The sequence below is a fragment of the Mus caroli genome, unplaced genomic scaffold, assembly GCF_978045245.1.
Source record: "Mus caroli unplaced genomic scaffold, Mus_caroli_1 scaffold_16, whole genome shotgun sequence".
NCBI lineage: Eukaryota > Metazoa > Chordata > Mammalia > Rodentia > Muridae > Mus > Mus caroli.
In genome coordinates, this window is record NW_028227271.1 from 80,104,942 (window position 1) to 80,130,816 (window position 25,875).

At 38.0% G+C, this 25,875-nt stretch overlaps 1 long non-coding RNA gene across 2 annotated transcripts in view; it reads left to right on the top strand.

Annotated features, from left to right (window-relative positions):
* Nucleotides 1-545: 545 nt before the first annotated feature.
* Nucleotides 546-25,875, top strand: part of LOC110311047 (uncharacterized) — a 90,158-nt gene continuing 64,828 nt past the window's right edge. For both annotated transcript variants that reach the window (XR_015045609.1, XR_015045610.1), the window contains exons 1-2: nt 546-762; nt 12,686-12,746. This is a non-coding gene — a long non-coding RNA (uncharacterized LOC110311047). The remainder of the gene's footprint in view (nt 763-12,685; nt 12,747-25,875) is intronic.

Below are 25,875 nucleotides of genomic sequence, written 5' to 3' on the forward strand. Positions count from 1 at the left end.
GGGGTCCCTCAGCTCAAGCCAATTATTTCTCAAAGGATGAGAGTAAAGAATTAGATCATACATTGTATTCCCTTTAAGATGGTCAAGAGCAAAAAGTGAATAAGGACATCAAGTAAAATGGATAGATTAGATTATAGGAAAACACTAAGCAATTTTCAGTAATAGGATGTTCATGCTTGTGTGGTGTGTGTATGTGCGTGTGCGTGTGTGTGTGCGTGTAATACTTATATGAGTGCCAGTAGAGGGCAGATGAAGGCATCAGAATACCTGGAGCTAGAGTTAAATGTGATTGTATGTGGGGAATTGCAGGCTGGTCTCCAGTCGAGCTGAGATCTGAACCCCGATGGTCATAATTCATCTTCATGACATGGTAGGCATTCCCTCATGCTTCTGGAACTCTGGCCCCTGCCTAACTTACCACCTCCCACAGCCCCCACAAGAGAAGCCTGGTCAGTAGTCATGTAAACAATGGCCCAAGCTTCTGACCTTCAGGCTAAACTCCTCCCCAGTTACCTAGCAACAGTGAAGTACATAAAAGGGGCTCTTAGGCCCCCACTCTCTTACTCTCACTCCTTTGTTCCTTTACCTCTCACTTCTCTTTCCTCTTCCCTCTCTCTTTGTCTTCTCCTCTCCTCTCTCTCTCCTCTCTCTCTCTAGCCTTTCCTCTCCCCAGCTCCCTTCTCTCTTTCCCCCTACATTTCTCTAATAAAGCTCTTAAACCATAGAGAGTCTCTTCTCCATCAAGATCAGCTGCACACTCTGGTAAGTGTTGGGAACTTCTTCCCCTATTCCCTCTCTCCTACAACCCTGGGATTTTAGCAAGGTATCTCTGGGGTCCCCGGTCAGAGGCTGCCCCTTTTTCATCCCCCCCACCCCCCTGCGTGGGTCAGGCATGCTCACCTGGGGGCCAAGTGGAAAAGTATCCTGCAGCTCTGCCTGTGTCTGCATGCCCAGAGCCCAGGAACTTTGGCCTGATGTTTGGCCCATTTTCCTTCCCCTTCTTCCTTCCCCAAGGCCTCCCCAGGGCCCCCCTTTTTTTGATCCCAACAATTGTAAACTGCCCAATAGAGTTGTGAGAAACAGAATTTAGTTCTTTTAAAGTTCAGTAAGTGTTCTTGACCACTGAGCCATATCTCCAGCCCTGAAATTATTAATCTTTGATTTCCACAAACAGTAATCCAATGTCCATATTAAGTATGAAAGAAATAATCATAATAACTCTAAGAAAAAAATCAATGAGCACTCAGATAAGTAAATAAAAAAATAGGATTTTAAAAGTCCCTTGGAAAATCCCAACAATAATACAAGGAAAGATAAAGAAATGATAAAGAGTAAATCAAGAGAAAACAGATGACTGTAATGTTTTGAAGTCAGGACATTATTATTGTTACCTGAAGAGATCATCCTGGAAACTTTTTAGAAACGTGACAAGTGCCTGCAGAATAAATCCTGTAGATGTACTCAAAACCAAAACTGATTAGTTGGATGAAAAAAAGGGCTTATTGTTTGCAAGAAACTGAAAATATGTTACCAACATAAGTTGAAAGTAAATACTCTTTTATAATAAACCTTCTTTACATATTTACTTATTCATGTGTTTAATGTGTGTATGTGTATACACGTGCATGTGTGGTTATGTGTGTTTCTACATGTGTGTTTGTGTGTCTGTGTGTTTCTATGTGAGTGTCTTCATGTGTATATGTGTGTCTGTATCTTTGTCTGTGTGTGTGCATGTGTATATGAGAATGTGTGTGTGTGTGTGTGTGTGTGTGTGTGTGTGTGTGTGAGACAGTGCATCTTTTGAAAGAAGAAAGCATGCCAGATACTATTTATGGGTTCTCTGTTTTGTGGGTTCTCAGGATTTAAATCAGGTTACCAGGCTTGGTGGCAATCATCTTTACCCACCAAACCATATTGTTAGCCTGAAAGAAAATAGTTTTTTAAATTATATGTATATATATATATATATATATATATATGTTTATATATATATAAATAAAACTTTCAAAAAATTTAAAATGTGTTTTTGGCAAAACAAATGTGATTTCATTATAATATGCTCTTAACCAAGTGCGCTTATTTTTATCCATGGGTCATCATGCAATGAGACAAATACCTATAGCACAAATAAAATTGTTGAAGGAATCCACAGAAGAATAGAGAGTACATCATCATGTAAATACAATAAACATACAAGCATTGTTTCTAATTACACAGATTATTGTTAATATTTTAGTATTATGTTGATCAAACTAGGTAACTGTACTTCCTTCTTCCTTCTTCGTTTTGTTTTGATTTCTCTTTTCTTTCTTTTTATTCTAATGCTGCATGTTCAGGTTTGCTATTTCAGCTTTGCTAGCCTCAAAGCTGTTCAGCTTTCACAAGGAACAATATTTTCTGTATAGCTTTCTTTAATTCTTGTTATTTCCAAACAACTGAAGTGTACCTCCCGGAATAAATGCAAATGAAGTTGCAAATTGAATTTCATGGTCTTCGCCGAGGTGAAGAGGGTCAGTGTTTTTATGTTATACTGTCTGTTCTGCTGGATACATTAACATAATGATAAGATGTCAAATTAAATATCTCTTTAGAGTTTTTGGAATATTCTTTTGGTGTATGCTAGTATGCTTCTTGAAGAAAATTATTTTGAAATATTTAGATAACCAAACCAAGGACTTGTCACTCAGATTTGCTGTGGATGTACAGCCACAGCAAAGATACAAGTGACGTGTTATATTTTCATTAAGATGCTTGTATCTGTGAGTTTGACTAATCGTTTTCTTTCTCTGGTTATGTTTAATATCTAGAGTATACAAAATTCTAAATATAAAGCGAGAAAGGAAAGTGCCAGCTGAGAACCAGAATTTATCTCCTCTTCCTTTCTTACTCAAGATGCTCATTGTGATCCATAGCTTCAGCCTCCAACCACCATCCCTTCCCCACTGAGATGGATTGTCCCTCCTCATGAATGAATTGTTTCTTTTTAAGCAGTGTTTTTGTGGCAGTGATGTAAAACAGGTGAATGACTCACTATACAGCAAGATGTAATTGTGAACATATTGCTCCTGCTTTGCTTTTTTTTCCTATTTTTTTATTTATTATTAGACATTTTCTTTATATACATTTCAAATGCTATCCCAAAAGTTCCCTATACCCTCCCTCTGCCCTGCTCCCCTACCCACCCACTCCTGCTTTTTGGCCCTAGCATTCCCTTGTACTGGGGCATATAAAGTTTGCAATACCAAGGGGCCTCTCTTCCCAGTGATGGCCAACTTGGCCATCTTCTGCTTCATGTGCAGCTAGAGATACGAGCTCTGGGGGTACTGGTTAATTCATATTGTTGTTCCACCTGTAGGGTTGCAGACCCCTTCAGCTCCTTGGGTACTTTCCAATCACAAAAGAAGTCATTAGATATGCACTCACTGATAAGTGGATATTAGGCCAGAAACATAGAACACCCAAGATACAATTTGCAAAACACAAGAAAATCAAGAAGAGGGAAGACCAATGGATGGATACTTCATTTCCTCCTTAGAATAGGGAACAAAATACCCATGAAAGGAGTTACAGAGACAAAGTTTGGAGCTAAGATGAAAAGATAGACAATCCAGAGACTATCCCACCCAGGGATCCATCCCATAATCCTGCTTTGCTTCTAATGAGAGCCTTTCCACTGCACCTTTTCATCTCTAAAAACCATTCTGCTATAGATTAAGAGTGAAGCTAGAAATTAAATGCACTAGAATAAGCAATATACTTGTCATACAAAATTGGCTCAATTGTGAAAAAAATAATTTGGAGGATTATGAAGAGGTTTTCAATAAATAGTTCAATAGCATCCATTAAAATGAAAGAAAACACATTCCAAGTACATTTAAAATAAAATGAGAAACTTAATTGCCATGACCAAATCTAGTTTAAAGCTCAATACCTACCATCTATTTTCTTTTAATATCTTTATGACAATCTCTTTTTATTTTGTAACGTTATGTGTGAGAATGAGAATGTGAGAATATACTTTTGACGTATTTTTTAAAGTAGAAAAAATAGTAATTTATAAAACTAATGGTGATTTATTCTATATCTTGTTTATTTGAAATTTCATTTTACACTTAAATTTTGTTTATATATCTGAAGACTTTTAATACACATGAATATTAAATATACTGGCTACATAGAAATATTACATTGCTCCTTAAAATCATTTATATTTGCTACATCCTAATTTAGCACTGTGTGTGTATATATGAGTATGTGTGTGTGTGTGTATGAGTGTGTGTGTGTGTGTGTGTGTGTGTGTGTTTGACATCAGTGATAATATGAGCATAATGAAAGTATTGCTTTTAGGAATTTCATTTGTATATTTCATATATGTTACTTTATAATTATACTTACTTATATTTTTTGGTTGATAAAACATCACTTACCTTAACTATTAAAATGTGTTAGAAAAAGGAATACTATATCTTTGACAGGACTTTATCTCTAAAACTCAATGACAGTAATTTAATTAATGAGGTGTTTTTATTAATTCTTTCAGAATTTAATACAATGTGATTTTGTCACATTTACTCCTTCTTAACTCCACCTATACCCATCCCTTCTTCCATACCTGATGTCTTAGGGTTTTATTGATGTGAACAGACACCATGACCAAGGCAACTTTTATAAAGGACAACACTTAATTGTTGGCTTACAGTTTCAGAGGCTAAGTCCATAATCATCATGGAGGGGAGAAGGTAGCATCTAGGCTGATAAAGTGCTGAAGAAGGAGCTTAGAGCTCTACATCTTGAGCAGAAGGCAGCCAGGAGAAGACTGATTCTTCTGTACTGGGTGGAGCTTGAGCACTAAGAGCCCTCAAAGCCCACCTATACAGTGACATGCCTCTCCCAACAAGGTCACACCTATTGCAACAAGACCAAGCATCTTTAAACCACCTATCACCCCCACTCCAACCATTTGTCCTACTTTAATGGATATTAAGTACTTGCATTTTTAAAATTATGCTACAAATTGAAAATAATTGAAATACAAAATAGATGATAAATAATTCCATAGTAAAAAAAAATCAATATCATGTGATATTTCTATGAAACATAAATCTATTAAACTCCTAATTATCTAAAGATTATTAAATACAGCAGTGGGCAACCAAGCATATAAATAATTGTTTCTTGTATGGATATTTTAAAATAAAAAGGTAACAAATTAAAACATGAATATTGCATTATGTTCATAGGTGTTGAAATTGGCTATACTTTGCATATTGCTTTATTTTATGAAACTCTCTTAGGCTTTAGAGAATAAGATTTGCATTGGGGTGTATGTGTAGTGGGTTAAACATACCATATATTCATATATGCATTAAAACATACATTTTCATTTTTATTTTAATATTTCATTTCTGAGGTCACAACTTGTTTGTTTGCCCACTGTGTATTTAAGGCCTCTGAAACTTTAAACCAACAATTAAGTGTTGTCCTTTATTTTTTATTAGACATTTTCCTTATTTACATTTCAAATGTTATCTTTTGTTTTTTAGCATACATACCTATTAACAATTCTGCTATAATTAGTCCTGGAGCACATGCTCCTATGGGGATTATACTACCGAATAAGAGGAGATTCTTCTTTGCAATTCCACAGCCAGCTACTTTCATGTTTAAGAGATTTATGATGCCTCTTTTTCATGTAGATGAAGAAAGATCTAAAATATATGTATAACTTGAAAGTGGCTTACAACTTAAGGAAAGACACCTTATCAGATAAGCAGCAATAAGAAATAAAATTGACACAAAGTCAGATGTATTCAGTGCATATATTTCCAAAGGATAAGTACATTTTTCACATTAAAATCTTAATAATGTTCATAATTTGGTCAGTGTATTCATAATACATTTATAATATGACAATTTGCAAATAGAATACAATTTTATTTCAAATTTGTGCTGATCAGTTTTCAAAATACAGGTAGTTCAGACAATAATGAAGACTGGAGTTAGATTTCTATAAGCTATGTACACATTCCAGACTTAATGGTACACAAGGGCAGTAGCAGTAGTAAGGAGTCAGGAATGAAGGAACTCACCTTCAAGCCTACAGTAACCAGTGAGCTTCAGGCTAATGAGAAACTCTGTCTCAAATGATAAGGATGGTTTGGTTAAGGATGATAACTGAGATTGTCCTCTGGTCTCCATACCCATACCATAGTGCTCAAGCTCCACCCAAAGGAACACATACCTACATATCCCCCTTCTCCCTCTCTCTCATGAACACACACACACACAGGAACACATACTTATACATACACATAGAAATTAAACATTGTCTTAATCACTAGCTTTTAAAAAAGAGAGATTGAATCATTTGAGAACGTGTAATCAAAATTATTTGTTAATGAAACATTAGGCTTTTACGTCTTTATTACACAAGTTTTGTGATAAATGAATAGAAATTTCAGTCCACTATAGCATGCTTATTCTTAATTTTATTGCTTTATTTTCAGTACTTTGTGAATGTATTGTTTTGTACTTGAAGGTCTATATTTTCCTTTTATCTTAACTTTCAACACTTTTATGTCTAGTTACTGCAAGATTCTCTGTTATTTAAATATTTGAATGCACAGCTTGACATTTTTAATGAAGGTCAATCAGTACAGAATCTAAAAAGGTCATATCACTTCTTCCACTGTTTGCAAAAAAAAAAAAAAAATCTTTTCTTGGAAAAAAATTTTTAAAAAGCGATTGAGTACATCCTATCTGATCACCATGGCTCAAGGCTGTTCTTCAGTAGTAGCACAAACAACAGAACACCCACATACACGTGGAAACTGAACAACTCTCTACTCAGTGATAACTTGTTCAGGGAAGAAAGAAAGAAATGGATTAAAGACTTCCTGGAATTTATGAAAATGCTGACACTTCATGCCCAAACCAATGGGACACAATGAAATCAGTGCTAAGAGGAAAATTCACAGCACTAAGTGCCCTGGTAAAGAAACTGGAGAGATCTTACACTAACAACTTAAGAGCACTCCTGAGAGCTCTAGAACAAAAAGAAGCAAACATACACAAGAAGAGTAGATTGCAGGAAATAGTTAAACTCAGGGGCAAAATCAACCAAATAGAAACAAAGAGAACATACAAAGAATCAACAAGACCAAAAGCTGTTTTATAAGAGAATCAAAAAGATAGATAAACCCCAAGCCAAATTAACTAAAGGGCCAGAGGCAGTGTCAATTAACAAAATCAGAAATGAAGAGAGAGGCATAACAACAGAAATGGAGAAAATTCAAGCAATCATCAGATCCTACTTCAAAACCCAATACTCAACAAAACTGAAAAATTTAGGTGAAATGGATGGTTTTCTAGACAGATACCACATACCAAAGTTAAATCAAGAGCAGGCAAACTATCTAAACAGGCCCAAATCCGATAAGGAAATAGAAGTCATTAAAAACTTCCCAACCAAAAATAGTCCAGGGCCAGATGAATTTAGTGCAGAGTTCTACCAGACCTTCAAAGAAGATCTGATCCCAATATTCCTCAAACTATTCCATAAAACAGAAACAGAAGGAACACTAATTCATTCTATGAAGACACAATTACTCTGATCCCTAAACCACACAAGGACCCAACCAAAGAAATAGAACTTCAGACCAATCTCATTTATGAATATCTATGCAATGATATTTAATAAAATTCTTGCAAACTGAATCCAAGAACACACCAAATCCATCATTCACCACGATCAAGTAGGCTTCATCCCAGTGATGTAAGGTTGGTCCAATATACAAAACCCATTAACATAATCCACTATATAAACAAACTCAAAGAAAAAATTACATAATCATCTCCTTAGATGAAGAAAAAGCATCTGACAAAATATAATTCTCCTTTATGTCAGAAGTATTGGAGAGATCAGGAATTTAAGGCCCATACCTAAACATACTAAAAGCAATTTACAGCAAACCAACAGCCAATATCAAATTAAATGAAGATATGCTTGAAGCAATCCCACTAAAATCAGGGACAAGACAAGGATGCCCACTCTCCCCATAGCTATTCAATATAGTACTCAAAATACTAGGTAGAACATTAAGACAACAAAACGAGACTAAGGGGATAAAAATTGGCAAAGAAGAAATAAAAGTATCACTGTTTGCAGATGATATGATAGTATACATAAATGACCCCAAAAATTCTACCAGAGAAACTCTCCAGGTGATAAACAACTTCAGCAAAGTGGTGGGATATAAGATTAACTCAAATAAATCAGTAGCCTTCTTTTATGCAAAGGATAAACAGGCTGAGAAAGAAATTAGAAAAACAATTCCCTTAACAATAGCCACAAATAATATAAAATATCTTGGGGTAACTCTAACCAAACAAGTGAAAGACCTGTATGATAATAACCTCAAATCTCTCAAAAAAGAAATCACAGAAGATCTCAGAAATGGAGAGATCTCCCATGCTCATGGATTGGCAGAATTAATATACTAAAAGTGGCCATTCTGCCAAAAGCAATCTACAGATTCAATGCAATCCCCATCAAAATCTCAACACATTTCTTCAAAGACATGGAAAGAGCAGTTCTTAAATTCATCTGGAAAAGCAAAACAAACAAACAAAAACAGAATAGTGACAATTCTTAACAATAAAAGAATGGCTGAGGGAATCACCATCCATGACCTCCAGCTTTACTACAAAGAAATAGTGATAAAAACTTCATGGTACCGGTATATAGACAGACACATTGATTAATGGAATAGAATTGAAGATCCAGAAATAAAGCCAAAAATGTACAGATACCTGATCTTTGTCAAAGAAGCCAAAAATATAAAATGGAAAAAAGAATCTTCAATAAATGGTGCAGGTCTAACTGGCTGTCTGTATGTAGAAATATGAAAATAGATCCATATTTGTCACCTTGCACAAAGCTCAAGTCCAAATGGATCAAGGACCGCAACATAAAAACAGATACAATGATCTAATAGAAGAGAAAGTGTGAAGAGCCTTGAACTCATTGGCACAGGGTGGGGATTTCCTAAACAGAACTCCAATGGCTCATGCTCTAAGATCAAGAATTGATAAATGGGACCTCATGAAACTGGGAAGCTTCTGTAAGGCAAAGGACTTAGCTAATAGGACTAATCTGCAACCTACAGATTGGGGAAAAAATCTTCACTAACCCCACATCTGATAGAGGGCTAACATCCAAAATAACTTAAGAAGCTAACCACCTAAAAACCAAACAACCCAATCAAAAAATAGGGTATAGAACTAAACCAAGAATTCACAACTGAGGAATCTCAAATGTCTGAGAAGCACCTAAATAAATGCTCAAGGTCCTTAGTGATCAGAGAAATGCAAATCAAAACGACCCTGAGATTCCACCTTACACCAGTCAGAATGGCTAACATCAGAATCTCAGGTGACAACACATGTTGGAGAGGATGTAGAGAAAGAGGAACACCCCAACCTTGCTGGTGAGATTGCAAACTGGTACAACCACTCTGAAAATCAATCTGGAGGTTCCTCAGAAAATTGGTAATAGATCTGCTGAAGACTTAGCAATACCACTCTTGGGAATATACCCAAAAGATGCCCCAGCATGCCACAGGAGCACATGTTCCACTATGTTCACAGTGGTCTTATTTGTGATAGCCAGAACCTGGAAACAATGGAGAAGTCCTACAATAAAAGAATAGATACAGAAAATGTAGATCATTTACACAATGGAATATTACTCAGCTATTAAGAATGAGGACTTCCTCAGTTTTGTAGGCAAATGGATGGGACTAGAAAATATTCTGAGTGAGGTAACTCAGACCCAAAATGACATATATAATATGTACTCACTAATAAGTGGATATTAGCTAAAAAATAAAAAAAATAAATAAAAATAAGTACAGAATACCAAAGACACAGTCTATAGAACTCAAAAAGGTCAACAAGCTGAAGGGCCCAAATGAGGATGCTTTAGACCCACTTGGGAAGGAGAAGAAAGCAATCACAAGTGGAGAGGGTAGAAGGGACCTGGGAGGAAAAGTGGAAGGAGGTGGGGAACACGAAACCTGATCTTCTATTGGTTGAGGGAAAAGGTCTGAAGCACTGAGGGCCTGCAGAAAGAATGGAAACAGACAACCTAGAGAGAAAAGAGGTTGTGAGGACCATCCAGAATGCACAAGAGACTTGGGAGGTGAGAGACTCTTAGGACTCAAAGGGAGGGACCTTAGATATAATGCCAGACAATAGGTAGAGGGAACTTAAAGTGCCCATCTCCATCAGGAAGACAGGACATCAAGTAAGGGAGAGGGTTGCCATCCCACAGTCACATCTCTGGCCCATAATTGTTCCTGTCTGAAAGAACTGTAGGGATGGAAATTGAGTGGAGCCTAAGGAAAAGAAGGTCCAGAGACAGGCCCAAAATACAGCTCATGGAATCCAGCTCAAGGTGAGGTCCCAAGGCATGTCACTATTACTGAGGCTATGGAGAGCTCACAAAAAGAGACCTAGCATGACTGCCCTCCGGAAGACCCAACAAGAAGCTGTAAGAGTCAGATGCAGATTTTGCACCCCACCAATGGACAGAAGCTGCTAATCCCTGTTGTTGAATTACAGAAAGGCTGAAAGAAGCTGAGGAGGAGGGAAACCCTGGAGGAGGACCAGCAGTCTCAATTAACTTGAACCCCCAAGATCTCTCAGACAATGCGGTGTAATTGGACAGACTTTGCTGGATCAGGTCCTCCTCATCAGTGCTGCCTCGCCAGTGCTCCACCCCCACCCTCCCCTCTGCCTCTGCTGGTGCTGTGGCCTCCTAGGGTCCCCTGTGTTAACTGAAGTCCCTGGGCTGGGATGAGGGGCTCTCCTCATGTTCAGGGCTGTGGGTGGCCTTGGGCTCTGGCTTGAGGATGGGGAAGAGAGGCTCTCTTGCCACACCCATTTCCTGCTTCAGTTGGAACAGTTTCTGTCTAAGAACACCTTGGTGGTACTCATGGAGCCTGGCCCTGGCCATGTGTGCAAATAATTGCTGCAGCAGGTTCTCCCAGTAGCTTATTTAAAGGTGGCTGCCGCAGGCCCGAATCTTGCCCTTGATGCCCTGCAGCTGGTTATAAGTCTTTCCCTTGAATACCGACTGCACATTGGAGCTGACCAAGGCGTTGACCGCCTCACGACACTTGTCTAGGCCCTTGCCAGAGGCCTCCAGCCTGCGGAGCTTGGTGATCTCATTTCTATGATGGTTGTCACGTCCTGCAAGTATTCCAGGTTCTTGCCTTGCTCCAGTTCCATGGATACTGGGATGTCCTCTAACAGATACGCCATGTTTCACCGTCAGGCCGTTGAGGAAGGCATAGGGTTTGTTCATCTCCACCGCCAGGTCAAAGTCATACTCTGCACTGATGTACTTGGCCAGCAGGTCCATGGGTTGGCCTGCCCATCTCGGATTCGGATCTTGGAGCAAACTTGGTCTGCTGCAAGTGGAAGCTGTCCTCCTCTTCCCTGGTCTTAAAGTGTTCTGCTTCCTTCTCCTGTTGCAGCATCACCAGCTCCTGCTCCTGCAGGGCTTTCTCCCATTCCTGCTCTAGCTGCAGCCAGCTGTTTGATCTTTTGCAGCTCCAACCGGTTCTCCTCCCAGATCCTCCAGGGCCTTCTTCAACATGAAGGTGCCCAGCAAGTTGTTGTCTCCAAAGGAGTTGTCGGTGTTGCTGTAGGCCATGGACTCCCCCCTCCCAACCCATTTTCTGGCACTTCTTGTGCTCCTTAGCTTCCTTCTTTGCCAGTAGACTTACATGCAAAAGCTACTGGGTGGTGGTGGTGGTGGTGGTGGTGGTGGTGGTGGTGGTGGTGGTGGTGCACACCTTTGTTCTTAGTACTCTGGAAGTCAGAGGTAGGCATATTTCTATGAGTTTGAGGCCAGCCTGATCTACAGGACAAGTGCTTGGACAACCAGGGCTACACAGAGAAACCTTGTCTCAACCAAACCAAACCAAACCAAACCAAACCAAACCAAACCAAACTCCAAAATCAAACCATCAAAAAATAAATAAACAAACAACAAAACAAAACAACAACAGTGACTAAAACTTCTCAGTCCTGTGTGCAAATTCTGGGATTGAATCATATCACCTCATTTTGTTTTACAGCCCCTGGGACAAAGGATTGAAGTTTATTGAAGTTTATATTTTCCATACCAAAGAACACCTGGCTTTCTGGTTCTCCCAGCATTCTTCAGTCCCTACCTGGCACACCCTGCCTCCAGCCTGAATTTTCCAGCCTCTTTCCCCACAGGCTTCTTCCTATATAATTCAGACATTTTACTCTCCTCCCCTCCCCTCCCCTCCCCTCCCCTCCCCTCTCTCCCCCCTCTTCCCGCCCCTTTCTCTCTCAAGCTGTTTGGGGTGGAACAAACTTTTACATATGAACACACTGGCTTGGTTCATGAGTGAGCTTCAAATTGGAACAGTCACTTTGAATAAATGTCCTTTCATCCTTCAGGTAACACTGACCTTGAGACCCAGAGTGTATAGTGTTGCCTGTACCTATTCTCCCTTTTCTAGCATGGCTGTAGATGTGCATTCAAATCTGTAGATCCCAAGCTACCACTATTCATTCCTCCTCCTATACAAAATATATATTCAATAAATATGCATATTCAATTATGTATTTTCCTTCTGATTAATAGAAATGAAGACAACACATACAAGAGATCATTCAAGAAACTGGTTCTTCATGAAAGAATTAATGTATGTAATACTATGATTTCAAACTCTAATTAGAGGAGCATAAATCTTCATCTAAATTTTGTTACTCTTGTGAGAACCATCATCATCAATAATGTGGATTAATCTTATAAATCTTATAAATTTGTAAAGAGAGTTTTCATTACAATGATGGCTTCCTGCCACACTTTATTTATGCTTTAATATAGCACTAAATCTTTTAATATTAACTCTCTGTTATATCCTCGATTCCTCAGTTTTTTCACATTTAAATGGCATGGTCAATTATAAGTACTTTCAAATTCTTTATAGTCTTCCAGTCTGTTGTCCCCTACTGCTTGCCATATTGACCCTACACTTGTTTCTGTAGACCGTCTGCTCATCTTAGAACATGTCAGATAACGTCATACTTAAGGGAGCTTAAACTGCTATTTCTTCACACCGTTAGTCCTTTTCTCAAAGTGTCTGCCCTGACAATGTCTAAATTTTGATATCTTTGGTATCAAAATTTACCCTTCCATAGAAGCCAGTCTACACACATTTCGTACCATTACTTCTCACAAAGTCCTTTCTCTTCTAATGTTGCTCAAGGAACACATTATCACAGAATGATTTTAAATGTGGAAGAGCCATCCACTATAGTATGGGAATCATACACATGATCACACACACACACACACACACACACACACACACACACACACATCTCTCTCCTCTCTAGCAACTATAAATTACCAAGAACCCCTTGATAAGGAGTTGAACCTGGAAATATATAATTGACCTATTTTGTAATATTGATTGGCTTGACATTGTGCACATATGGGCAGTACTAAGCTAACTTAAGTTATAAAGGTAAGGCATGAAGTTTGATGGGGAATATGTTCAGAAGGATGAGGGAAATGTGATCTAAACATATATGTGTGTGGTTGTATGAATGTGATATATATATATATATATATATATACACACACACATATATATATATGTATGTATATATATATATATATATATATATATATGAAACTGTAAGTCCCCAACCTTCAGTCAGTGATACTTACTTTGAGATGCCTCTGAGTGAGAGATGCAGATCTATTCAAAAGCAAGGTTTATTTTCCAGCAAATCTGGGTCCACCTTCAATTAGTCCCTCTAGGAGAGTTACCAAGAAGGCGATCCTGAATGGCTATTACAAGCAGTTTTTATACTTTTTAGGGGTACAGGTTACATCAGCAAGGTTAGAGTTCAAATTTACTGGCTAAGCATATTGACCTTTAAATCTATTGGTTAGCAAGCATGACACACATTTGAATTCTACCTGGCACTTTCCAGAGAGTCATGTAACTATCACTATATTCTGAGATGTTTTTACTCAAGAATGTTCCTGTGGGTGGAAAATAGCTCTTGGTCTAGCCTTGACCTGAGGTGGGTGGGTGTAAGGCTGGCCAAAGCCCCTAGGGCCTTTCAAAACAATATACTTGCAAGCGCTATGGGGAAGGCTCAGTCAGTAAGTTTCCTAGAATTCATGTGGAAAAAAAGAAGACATGGCTGTGTGTGCCCTTTTAACCCTGGAATTGGAAAGTCAGGGACAGGTGGATCACTGGCACCAGAACTCTGCCTCAAAAAAAAGGAAAAAAGGAGATATTGACATCGTTTCTCTAACCTCACCCATAGGAGCACACCTATGCACAAACACAGGTGAGCATTCATATAGCAACACCTACAAACCAATAGAAACAGAAACACACCTCCAAAGGACCACTGAAGTTGATCTTACGAGCCTGTGGCAAGACCAACTGCCATGGAATAGATGCTTTAGTGTGGACTTGAAGAGAATGGGGAACATTGAAAAGTCTATGGCCAGAGAAAAGGGTTCATCCTCAAAGAAAGTGCTAATGTATCAACCTATGCTTTTCTGGGAGGTAAAGGAGGCAATATAGATAGGGTTAGGCTTGACAGGTTAGAACTACAGACATTTCTTTCCCTGAAGACTTGTTTCTAGTGGTCTGTTATTTGTCTCTGGAATAATTAAGGAAGAAAAGTCCATGATATGGAACAGCCACATCCATGATGTGGCTCAAAATATGAGCTCTCCTTTATTGACTACCCCATAAAACAAAACACAGAACAAAATCAAACAGACAAGCAAGCAAATGAAAACTGTGAGTGGGCCAGCAGTATCACTAAGTCTGGAGGTTGAGGTATGGGGTCGCTTTAATACAGGCTTGAATTATATAGTGAGATTGTGTCTTAAGTTAAAAAGAATTAAACAAAGATTAGACAGCTCCAGTAAAGGCAATACCTCAACCTTGCGCACATTTCCTTAGATGTCAAACTGGTATAAAATAGAACATTTAAAACATGATTAATAGACAGGAAACTTATGGGATTCAGAAATTATATAGAAGTTTTTCCTTATTAAAAATATTTTATAATTACATGGCTTCCATAAATTAGAGATATGTGCATGGTTTGGGATATATTCCAAGTCATTGGAATAATTTCCAAACATAATAATCGCTCCATAATTATCTCAAATTGTCTACTTAATTCGTAAAGTTTAATTTCCACATCATTCCTACAACTATACAAGGACTGATACAACCCTCTGGTGGATGATTTTATTTCCTCAAATATGTAGTTCATGTTTTTTTTACTTAAAGTAAGACACCAAATGCCATTATGTTGGCGTGGATGTTTAATAAATGTAATTATATGGAGACCAGTTAAACTGGATGCAAAATAATCCATGAGCAAATTACAGCACTAAATGGATTCTTCCCACCATTCATTATGAATATATAATCTTTATTCCACATTTCTTTCTAGTTGATTGTCTCTCTTGAGGTCAGTGAGAAAAATTTACATAGTTGCCTTTTATGTTAGTCTCTTGAGGTAAACTCTACAAAGCTATCTGAAAATGAAAAAAAATCATCTGATTAATTGTTTCTGATGTTGAACAATTAGAAGAAACCAATCATTTGCATTTTAATAACATTGTAACCATCTGTTAAATGAATACATTAATCTTGATTAGCTTGGTTCCTGACACTTGCAGTCAGGGCTTACTCATGTGTACAAGGATGCTCAGAGTTTTAAAGTCATATATAGCTTTAGTTTCCACAGTAAAATGAAACTCTATTTGCTGATGGAGTACAGAAAAGAAATAAAAGATGAATTATTATTGCAGAAAGAAAAATTACAAAAGGAATCAGATAATTTGAGTTGATAAAAGCAATGATTTCATCTGTTTTGTTACATAAAACTTAACGTAAATCATCAAGTTGCTGGCCAATGACACAATTGTGGTTGCTTTTTCAATAAAAGTAAAGTATAAATTAGACAACTGTAGCCAAAATATTGTCCTTCAAACCTGTGAGAGGAAACATAAAGCCATTCAATTAATATCAAACCACTCTGCCATGTTATTAACATGAAGAATAAGAGCCCATTTTACTGTCACATTCTACAAATTTTACTCCCTCTGTGATTTTATTACTTTGACAACAGTATTCATTTCACTTATAATTTTATTAATATTCTATAACAGTGCTACACACACATGCATTTATGATTCTCTATGCAAAAAAAAAAAACCCTTAAGAAATAAGACTTGCCTTTTTTCTAAATAATAACACAGTAACTCAATAGATTACAAATGGACAATAAACACATAGAACAATCTAAATCCTTAGGTGTTATTGAAAATGCTGTTTAAATTTGTATTTGTTATAGTAAGCATAAGTAGAAAGAAGTACCATTTTTACAACAATTGAAGAAATGTAAAGGAAAAATGTGGGTATATCTTGATGGTGCATGCTTTAATCCTAGAACTTGTCAGGGAAGCAGGAGATCTCTGTATATATAAAGTTGCCCTAATCCCACATAGCAGTTCCAGACTACACAGTGAGTCCTTGTCTCAAAAAAGCCAAGCAAGCAAACAAAACAAGAATAAAGGAAAAAGAAAAACAACAAGAGAAACCTTTCTGTTTGTAGATCAGCATTAGGTTCACATAGACAATATCAACTAATGTTCATCTGTAGGGTACAGGACAAAGTTTAAAATTTCTCATGCCATTGGCTCTAGGATTAATGTATGATGAGAAATATATCTATTTTTGTTTGAACAAATTTATTGTAAACAAGTTACTCGTGGTATAAAATGTAAATGGAAAGAGAGGTGGTTTGAATATACTTGGCTCAGGGACTGGCACTATTAAGAGGTGTGACCTTGACAGAGTATGTGTCACAATGTTGGAGGAAGTGTAGCCTTGTTGGAGAAAGAGTGTCACTGTGGGAACAGGCAATGAGACCCTCCCCCTAACCATGTGGAAGCTAGTCTTCTCCTAACCATGTGGGAGCCAGTCTTCTAGAGTCCTTCAGATGAAGATGTAGAACTCTCAACTCTTCCTACACCATGCCTGCTTGTACTCTGCCATGATCCTACCTTGATAGTATTAGACTGAACCTCTGAATCTATAAGTCAGCTCCAACTAAATTTAGTCCTTTTAGAGAAGGAGTTACAGAGACAAAGTTCAGAGCTGAGAGGGAAGGAAGGACCATCTAGAGACTGTCCCATCTGGAGATCCATCCCATATGAAACCATCAAACCTAGACACTATTATGGATGCCAACAAAAGCTTGCTGAAAGCCACAGAACCGCTGAGGCAGCACCCTTTTCAGGCCACAGACATCCGGCCACCCTCCCACCCAAAGGACAGGTGTCCGCCTCAGGAGCAGCGGGCAACATCTTGGTTCCGGGTCTCCACCGAAATTAGGAACTTAGTCTGCACAGGTGAGAGTGTGCACCACAGAAGCTGACAGATTCTATGACCTGCCAAAGCAACACAGCTTCTGGGAAAGGTCCTGTTTTGGGCCTTCTTCTTCGGCCAGGAGGAGGTCCAAACACAAGATATCTGTGCACCTTCCCTGTAAGAGGAGAGCTTGCCAGCAGAGAGTGCTCTGACCACTGAAACTCAGAGGAGAGAGCCTGTCTCCCAGGTCTGCTGATAGACAGTAACAGAATCACCAGCAGAACAATCTCTAAACAGAGTCAACTATAACAACTAACTCCAGATTACCAGACGACGAAAGGTAAACATAAGAATCTTACTAACAGGAACCAAGACCACTCACCATCATCAGAACCCAGCACTCCCACTTCGCACAGTCCAGGGCACCCCAACACCCAAAAAGCTAGACCTGGATTTAAAAGCATATCTCATGATGATGGTAGAGGACATCAAGAAGGACTTTAATAACTCACTTAAAGAAATACAGGAGAACACGGCTAAAGAGTTAAAAGTCCTTAAAGAAAAACAGGAAAACAAAACCAAACAGGTAGAAGTTCTTACAGAAAAACAGGAAAACACATCCAAACAGGTGATGGAAATGAACAAAACCATAATAGACCTAAAAAGGGAAGTAGACACAATAAAGAAAACTCAAAGTGAGGCAACGCTGGAGATAGAAACCCTAGAAAAGAAATCTGAAACCATAGATGCGAGCATCAGCAACAGAATACAAAAGATGGAAGACAGAATCTCAGGTGCAGAAGATTCCATAGAGAACATCTGCACAACAATCAAAGAAAATGGAAAATGCAAAAAGATCCTAACTCAAAACATCCAGGAAATTCAGGACACAATGAGAAGACCAAACCAGGGATAATAGGAGTGGATGAGAATGAAGATTTTCAACTCAAAGGACCAGCAAATATCTTCAACAAAATTATAGAAGAAAACTTCCCAAATCTAAAGAAAGAGATGCCCATGAACATACAAGAAGCCTACAGAACTCCAAATAGACTGGACCAGAAAAGAAATTCCTCCCGACACATAATAATCAGGACAACAAATGCACTAAATAAAGATAGAATACTAAGAGCATTAAGGGAAAAAGTTCAAGTAACATATAAAGGCAAGCCTATCAGAATTACAACAGATTTTTCACCACAGACTATGAAAGCCAGAAGAGCCTGGACAGATGTTATACAGACACTAAGAGAATACAAATTCCAGCCAAGGCTACTATACCCAGCCAACCTCTCAATTACCATAGATGGAGAAACCAAAGTATTCCACAACAAAACCAAATTCACACATTACCTTTACACGAATTACACTAATCCAGCCCTTCAAAGGATAATAACAGAAAAAAACCAATACAAGGACGGGAACCTCGCCCTAGAAAAAACAAGAAGGTAATCCCTCAATAAACCTAAAAGAAGACAGCCACAAGAACAGAATACCAACTTTATGAACAAAAATAACAGGAACCAACAATTACTTTTCATTAATATCTCTCAATATCAATGGTCTCGACTCCCCAATAAAAAGACATAGACTAACAAACTGGCTACACAAACAAGTCCCAACCTTTTGCTGCTTACAGGAAACTCATCTCAGAGAAAAAGATAGACACTACCTCAGAATGAAAGGCTGGAAAACAATTTTCCAAGCAAATGGTATGAAGAAACAAGCTGGAGTAGCCATTCTAATATCTGATAAGATTGACTTCCAACCCAAAGTCATCAAAAAAGACAAGGAGGGGCAATTCATTCTCATCAAAGGTAAAATCCTCCAAGAGGAACTATCAATTCTGAATATCTATGCTCCAAATGCAAGGGTAGCCACATTTGTGAAAGAGACTCTAGTAAAGCTCAAAGCACACATACCAACTCATACAATAATACTGAGAGACTTCAACACACCACTTTCAACAATGGACAGATCATGGAAGCAGAAACTAAACAGGGACACAGTGAAACTAACAGAAGTTATGAATCAAATGGATCTGACAGATATCTACAGAACATTTTATCCTAAAACAAAAGGATATACCTTCTTCTCAGCACCTCATGGTACCTTCTCCAAAATTGACCACATAATTGGTCACAAAACAGGCCTCAACAGATACAAAAATATTGAAATTGTCCCATGCATCCTATCAGATCACCATGGACTAAGGCTGATCTTCAATAACAATATAAATAATAGAAAGCCAATATTCACGTGGAAACTGAACAACACACTTCTCAATGATACCTTGGTCAAGGAAGGAATAAATAAGGAAATTAAGGACTTCTTAGAGTTCAATGAAAATGAAGCCACAGCATACCCAAATTTATGGGACACAATGAAAGCATTTCTAAGAGGAAAACTCATAGCTCTGAGTGCCTCCAAAAAGAAACTAGAGAGAGCACACATTAGCATCTTGACAACACACCTAAAAGCTCCAGAACAAAAGGAAGCAAATTCATCCAAGAGGAATAGACATCAGGAGATAATCAAACTCAGGGGCGAAATCAACCAAGTGGAAACAAGAAGAACTATTCAAAGAATCAACCAATCAAGGAGCTGTTTCTTTGAGAAAATCAACAAGATAGACAACCCCTTAGCCAGACTCACTAGAGGGCACAGGGAAAGCATTCTAATTAACAAAATCAGAAATGAAAAGGGAGACATAACAACAGATCCTGAAAAATCCTAAACACCATCAGATCCTTCTACAAAAGCCTATACTCAACAAAACTGGAGAACCTGGATGAAATAGACAAGTTTCTAGACAGATACCATTTACCAAAGTTGAATCAAGATCAGGTTAATGATCTAAACAGCCCTATATCCCCCAAAGAAATAGAAGCAGTCATTAATAGTCTCCCAACCAAAAAGAGCCCAGGACCAAATGGGTTTGGTGCAGAGTTCTATCAGACTTTCAAAGAAGATCTAATCCCAGTTCTTCACAAACTATTCACCAAAATAGAAGTAGAAGGTACTCTAACCAACTCATTCTATGAAGCCACAATTACTCTGATACCTAAACCACAAAAAGACCCCACAAAGATAGAGAACTTCCGACCAGTATCCCTTATGAATATTGATGCAAAAATCCTCAAAAAGTTCTTGCTAAATGAATCCAAGAACACATCAAAACAATCATCCATCCTGACCAAGTATGTTTCATCCCAGGGATCCTGAGATGGTTCAATATACGGAAATCCATCAATGTAATCCAGTATATAAATAAACTCAAAGACAAAAACCATATAATCATCTTGTTAAATGCTGAGAAAGCATTTGACAAAATCCAACACCCATTCATGATAAAAGTCTTGGAAAGATCAGGAATTCAAGGCCCATACCTAAACATGATAAAAGCAATCTACAGAAAACCAGTAGCCAGCATCAAATTAAATGGAGAGAAGCTGGAAGCAATCCCACTAAAATCAGGGACTAGACAAGGCTGTCCACTCTCTCCCTACCTATTCAGCATTGTACTTGAAGTCCTAGCCAGAGCAATTAGACAACAAAAGGAGATCAAGGGGATACAAATTGGAAAGGAAGAAGTCAAAATATCACTTTTTGCAGATGATATGATAGTATATATACGTGACCCTAAAAATTCCACCAGAGAACTCCTAAGCCTGATAAACAGCTTCAGTGAAGTATTTGGATACAAAATTAACTCAAACAAGTCAATGGCCTTTCTCTCCACAAAGGACAAACAGGCTGAGAAAGAAATTAGCGAAACAACACCCTTCTCAATAGCCACAAATAATATAAAATACCTAGACATGACTCTAACTGAGGAAGTGAAAGATCTGTATGACAAGAACTTCATGTCTCTGAAGAAAGAAATTAAAGAAGATCTCAGAAGATGGAAAGATCTCCCATGCTCATGGATAGGCAGGATCAATATAGTAAAAATGGCTATCTTGCCAAAAGCAATCTACAGATTCAATGCAATCCCCATGAAAAGTCCAACTCAATTCTTCAATGAATTAGAAAGGGCAATTGGCAGATTCATCTGGAATAACAAAAAAACCTAGGATAGCAAACACTCTTCTCAAGGATAAAAGAACCTCTGGTGGAATCACCATGCCCGACTTAAAGCTGTACTACAGAGCAATAGTGATAAAAACTGCATGGTACTGGTATAGTGACAGACAAGTAGACCAATGGAACAGAATTGAAGACCCAGAGAATGAACCCACACACCTATGGTCACTTGATCTTTGACAAGGGAGCTAAAACCATCCAGTGGAAAAAAGACAGCATTTTCAACAAATTGTGCTGGCACAACTGGCTGTTATCATGTAGAAGATTGTGAATTGATCCATTATTTTCTACTTATACTAAGATCAAATCTAAGTGGACTAAGGAACTCCACATAAAACCAGAGACACTGAAACTTATAGAGGAGAAAGTAGGGAAAAGCCTCGAAGACATGGGTACAGGGGAAAAATTCCTGAATAGAACAGCTATGGCTTGTGCTGTAAGATCGAGAATCGATAAATGGGACCTCATAAAATTGCAAAGCTTCTGCAAGGCAAAAGACACAGTCAATAAGACAAAAAGACCACCAACAGATTGGGAAAGGATCTTTACCTATCCCAAATCGGATAGGGGAATAATATCCAATATATATAAAGAACTCAAGAAGGTGGACTCCATAAAATCAAATAACACCATTAAAAAATGGAGCTCAGAACTGAACAAAGAATTCTCACCCAAGGAATACCGAATGGCAGAGAAGCACCTGAAAAAATGTTCAAAGTCCTTAATCATTAGGGAAATGCAAATCAAAACAACCCTGAGATTCCACCTCACACCAGTCATAATGGCTAAGTTGAAAAATTCAGGTGACAGCAGATTCTGGAGAGGATGCGGAGAAAGAGGAACACTCCTCCATTGTTGGTGGGATTGCAAGCTTGTACAACCACTCTGGAAATCAGTCTGGCGGTTTCTCAGAAAATTGGACATAGTACTACCAGAGGATCCAGCAATACCTCTCCTGGGCATATATCCAGAAGATGTCCCAACCGGAAAGTAGGATACATGCTCTACTATGTTCATAGCAGCCTTATTTATAATAGCCAGAAGCAGAAAGAACCCAGATGCCCCTCTACAGAGGAATGGATACAGAAAATGTGGTACATTTACAAAATGGAGTACTACTCATCTATTAAAAAGAATGAATTTATGAAATTCCTAGGCAAATGGATGTACCTGGATTTCATCATCCTGAGTGAGGTAATCCAATCACAAAGGAACTCTCACAATATATACTCACTGATAAGTGGATATTAGCCCAGAAACTTAGGATACCCAAGATATAAGATACAATTTTTTTTGATTTTTAATATTTTTATTACATATTTTCCTCAATTACATTTCCAATGCTATCCCAAAAGTCCCCCATAGCGCCCCCCACTTCCCTACCCACCCATTCCCATTCTTTTGGCCCTGGCATTTCCCTATATTGGGGCATATAAAGTTTGCAAGTCCAATGGGCCTCTCTTTCCATTGATGGCCGACTAGGCCATCTTTCGATACATATGCAGCTACATTAAACTCAAAAGAATGAAGACCAAAGTGTGGACACTTTGCCCCTTCTTAGAATAGGGAACAAAACACCCATGGAAGGAGTTACAGAGACAAAATTTGGAAGTGTGACGAAAGGATGGACCATCTAGTGATTGCCATATCCAGAGATCCATCCCATGATCAGCTTCCAAACGCTGACACCATTGCATACAATAGCAAGATTTTGCTGAAAGGACCCAGATATAGTTGTCTCTTGTGAGACTATGCCAGGGCCTAGCAAACACAGAAGTGGATGCTCACAGTCAGCTATCACAGGGTCCCCAGTGGAGGAGCTAGAGAAAGTACCCAAGGAACTAAAGGGAACTTCAACCCTATAGGTGGAACAACAATATAAACTAACCAGTACCCCGGAGCTCTTGTCTCTAAGTGCATATGTATCAAAAAATGACTTAATAGGCCATCAATTGAAAGAGAGTCCCATTGGACTTGCAAACTTTTTATGCCCCAGTACAGGGGAATGCCAGGGCCAAAAAGGCGAGTAGGTGGGTAGGGGAGTGGGGGGGGGGTATGGGGGACTTTTGGTATAGCATTGGAAATGTAAATGAGCTAAATACCTAATAAAAAATGGAAAAAAAATGGAAAAAATGTTGCCTTGTGTATGGTGTCTCTTCACAGAAATGGAAACACTAAAACAGAAAGTCTGTTCCTATGTTTTTATCCAACTCTGTGGATTCTCATGTTAATAAAAGTAAATCACTCCAAACTTAAAATTCATACCCAGTTCATATCTCATCTAATATCATTGGGATCAGGCGGTGATCTGAGTGAGAACTTCCCCCTGTCGATTCAGGAACTTGAGCACTTTTCTCCAGGAGATGTTTCTGTTTGGCAAGATTATAGAGAGGAAGATATGGGCAGGGTTAATTTTAAGGCTATATAGCTGATTTCTACCTCTAAATCGATCTAAGCACTTCCTGAGTTTGGAGGAAATGTGCTCTCTCACTGGTCTGCACAGATTACTTCAGTAATGCCTCTGCTGCCATAATGGGAGTTAGAATCCAAACTAAAGCTTTTCATAAGTAACTTTTGTCCATGGTTTTTATCACAGCAGCAAAAATAACAACAAAAACTATCTCATAGAGATAGGAAAAGAAGCAGAGAATTACCAGGGAAATTTCTCCTAGTAATACATTTAAATTAAAAATCAATATTTCAACAGGACAAAATTTTAACTCGTTATGGCAGTTTATTGTACAAAACATTTTCTTGAATATAGTGTTGGAGAATAGTATTCTAAACATGTATACAATTTTCACTCTGTGCACTCTGAAATTCATGAGCTTCAGATAGTATGGGTTTTGTTGCTCCCATCCCCTAATAATGTAATTAGAATTTCAGTTGCTATGGTTTATAAACTGTCAGTATTTGCACAAATTAAAACTTATTTCTGGCTCTTTAGTTTTCAAATCACTATGTAAATAACAGCTGCGCATCATGACCAATCCTGTTGTTCCTTTCCCAGTCTGTAAGTCACTGGTCACTGTGCATCTGTTACAGTGTCCCTGCACGGAGAGTAGATGATGCACTTGCTTGTGTATCCTCGTCTCCTGATGATGAGCCATATGACACTTATGAAGTGTGAATAATTGATAGAGGGTGTTGGTCAACAAAGATGTAAATGCAGCTTTCAAAGCTAAAATGTTAGCTGGAAATGAACATAGAGAAGAATGGAGACTTACAGCAGAAGCAGAAACCACAGAAGTGTGGACACTGGCCAACAGGAGGGAAAACAGACAGGAAAATGTAAGAAATGGCCACAGCAAGGTCTGCGACAGGTCTCAGGAAGGGACAAAATGGAGATACCTAAGAGTTATTTAGCCAGCCCAAAACCTAACCCAGGAATATCCCACAAATGCTTAAGACATAGAGAATAAAATACTTGCAGTCAATGCAAAATTGGCATGTGATGGTCTGGAATAGCATAGAGAAGATGGTAGAAACAGAAATTAACCTTCTAAAGAAAGTTAAAGATCATTCAATTAGTCCACGAAAAGAATTAAAAATATTTTAACACTCATTAATATTTTAAATAATATAGCAGAAGCTAAATATTAACTATCTCATTTTTCTTGCATCTCTGTGTGTAGACACACAGCAGTGATTTTAGTCATTTTGGCAATCCTGTTTCAAAGCTCAAGAACAATTATCTGCTAATTGATTATAAGGTTATTGGGTTATTTGATCAGTCATCTCTGTAGTCTAGTATTTTATGTAACAAGGACATTTTCAGTGATCACCAAGAATGGCTAGTGAGTGATAAATATAATCTGTTCAATTTGCATAATGTTTCTTGGATATAAGTTTTTAGAGCTGACCATTTGGCACTGGACTAAATATTCTCTTAACAATAAACCAAACGATCAGTGAATAACATAGGAGTAATGAAGGAGTGTAGAAATATCTAACAGATTTCCCCCCCTGAATAACCTACTTTCTTTTTAATTTTCAGTTTTTGTTTTGTTCATATCCCTCTTTCGTTTTGTCAATATTAGTCACATTGTACATATTTGACATGGGTGGGATCAAAATCTGGACTACAGATTTTAGATTAGTGTTCTATCATTGGGCTAAACATGATTTATGCTTACAGATGCAATGTCCTTCTGAGTTTGACATAAAAATTCCTTTAATGATTTTATTTTGTGACTTTTAAATTTATTTATTTATTTGTTTGTTTGTTTGTTTATTTATTTATTTACATCAAACTCTACTTCCTTTCCCAGTACCTCCCTCAGAGAGACCTTCCCTTTATCCCCCCTTCACCTTTGAG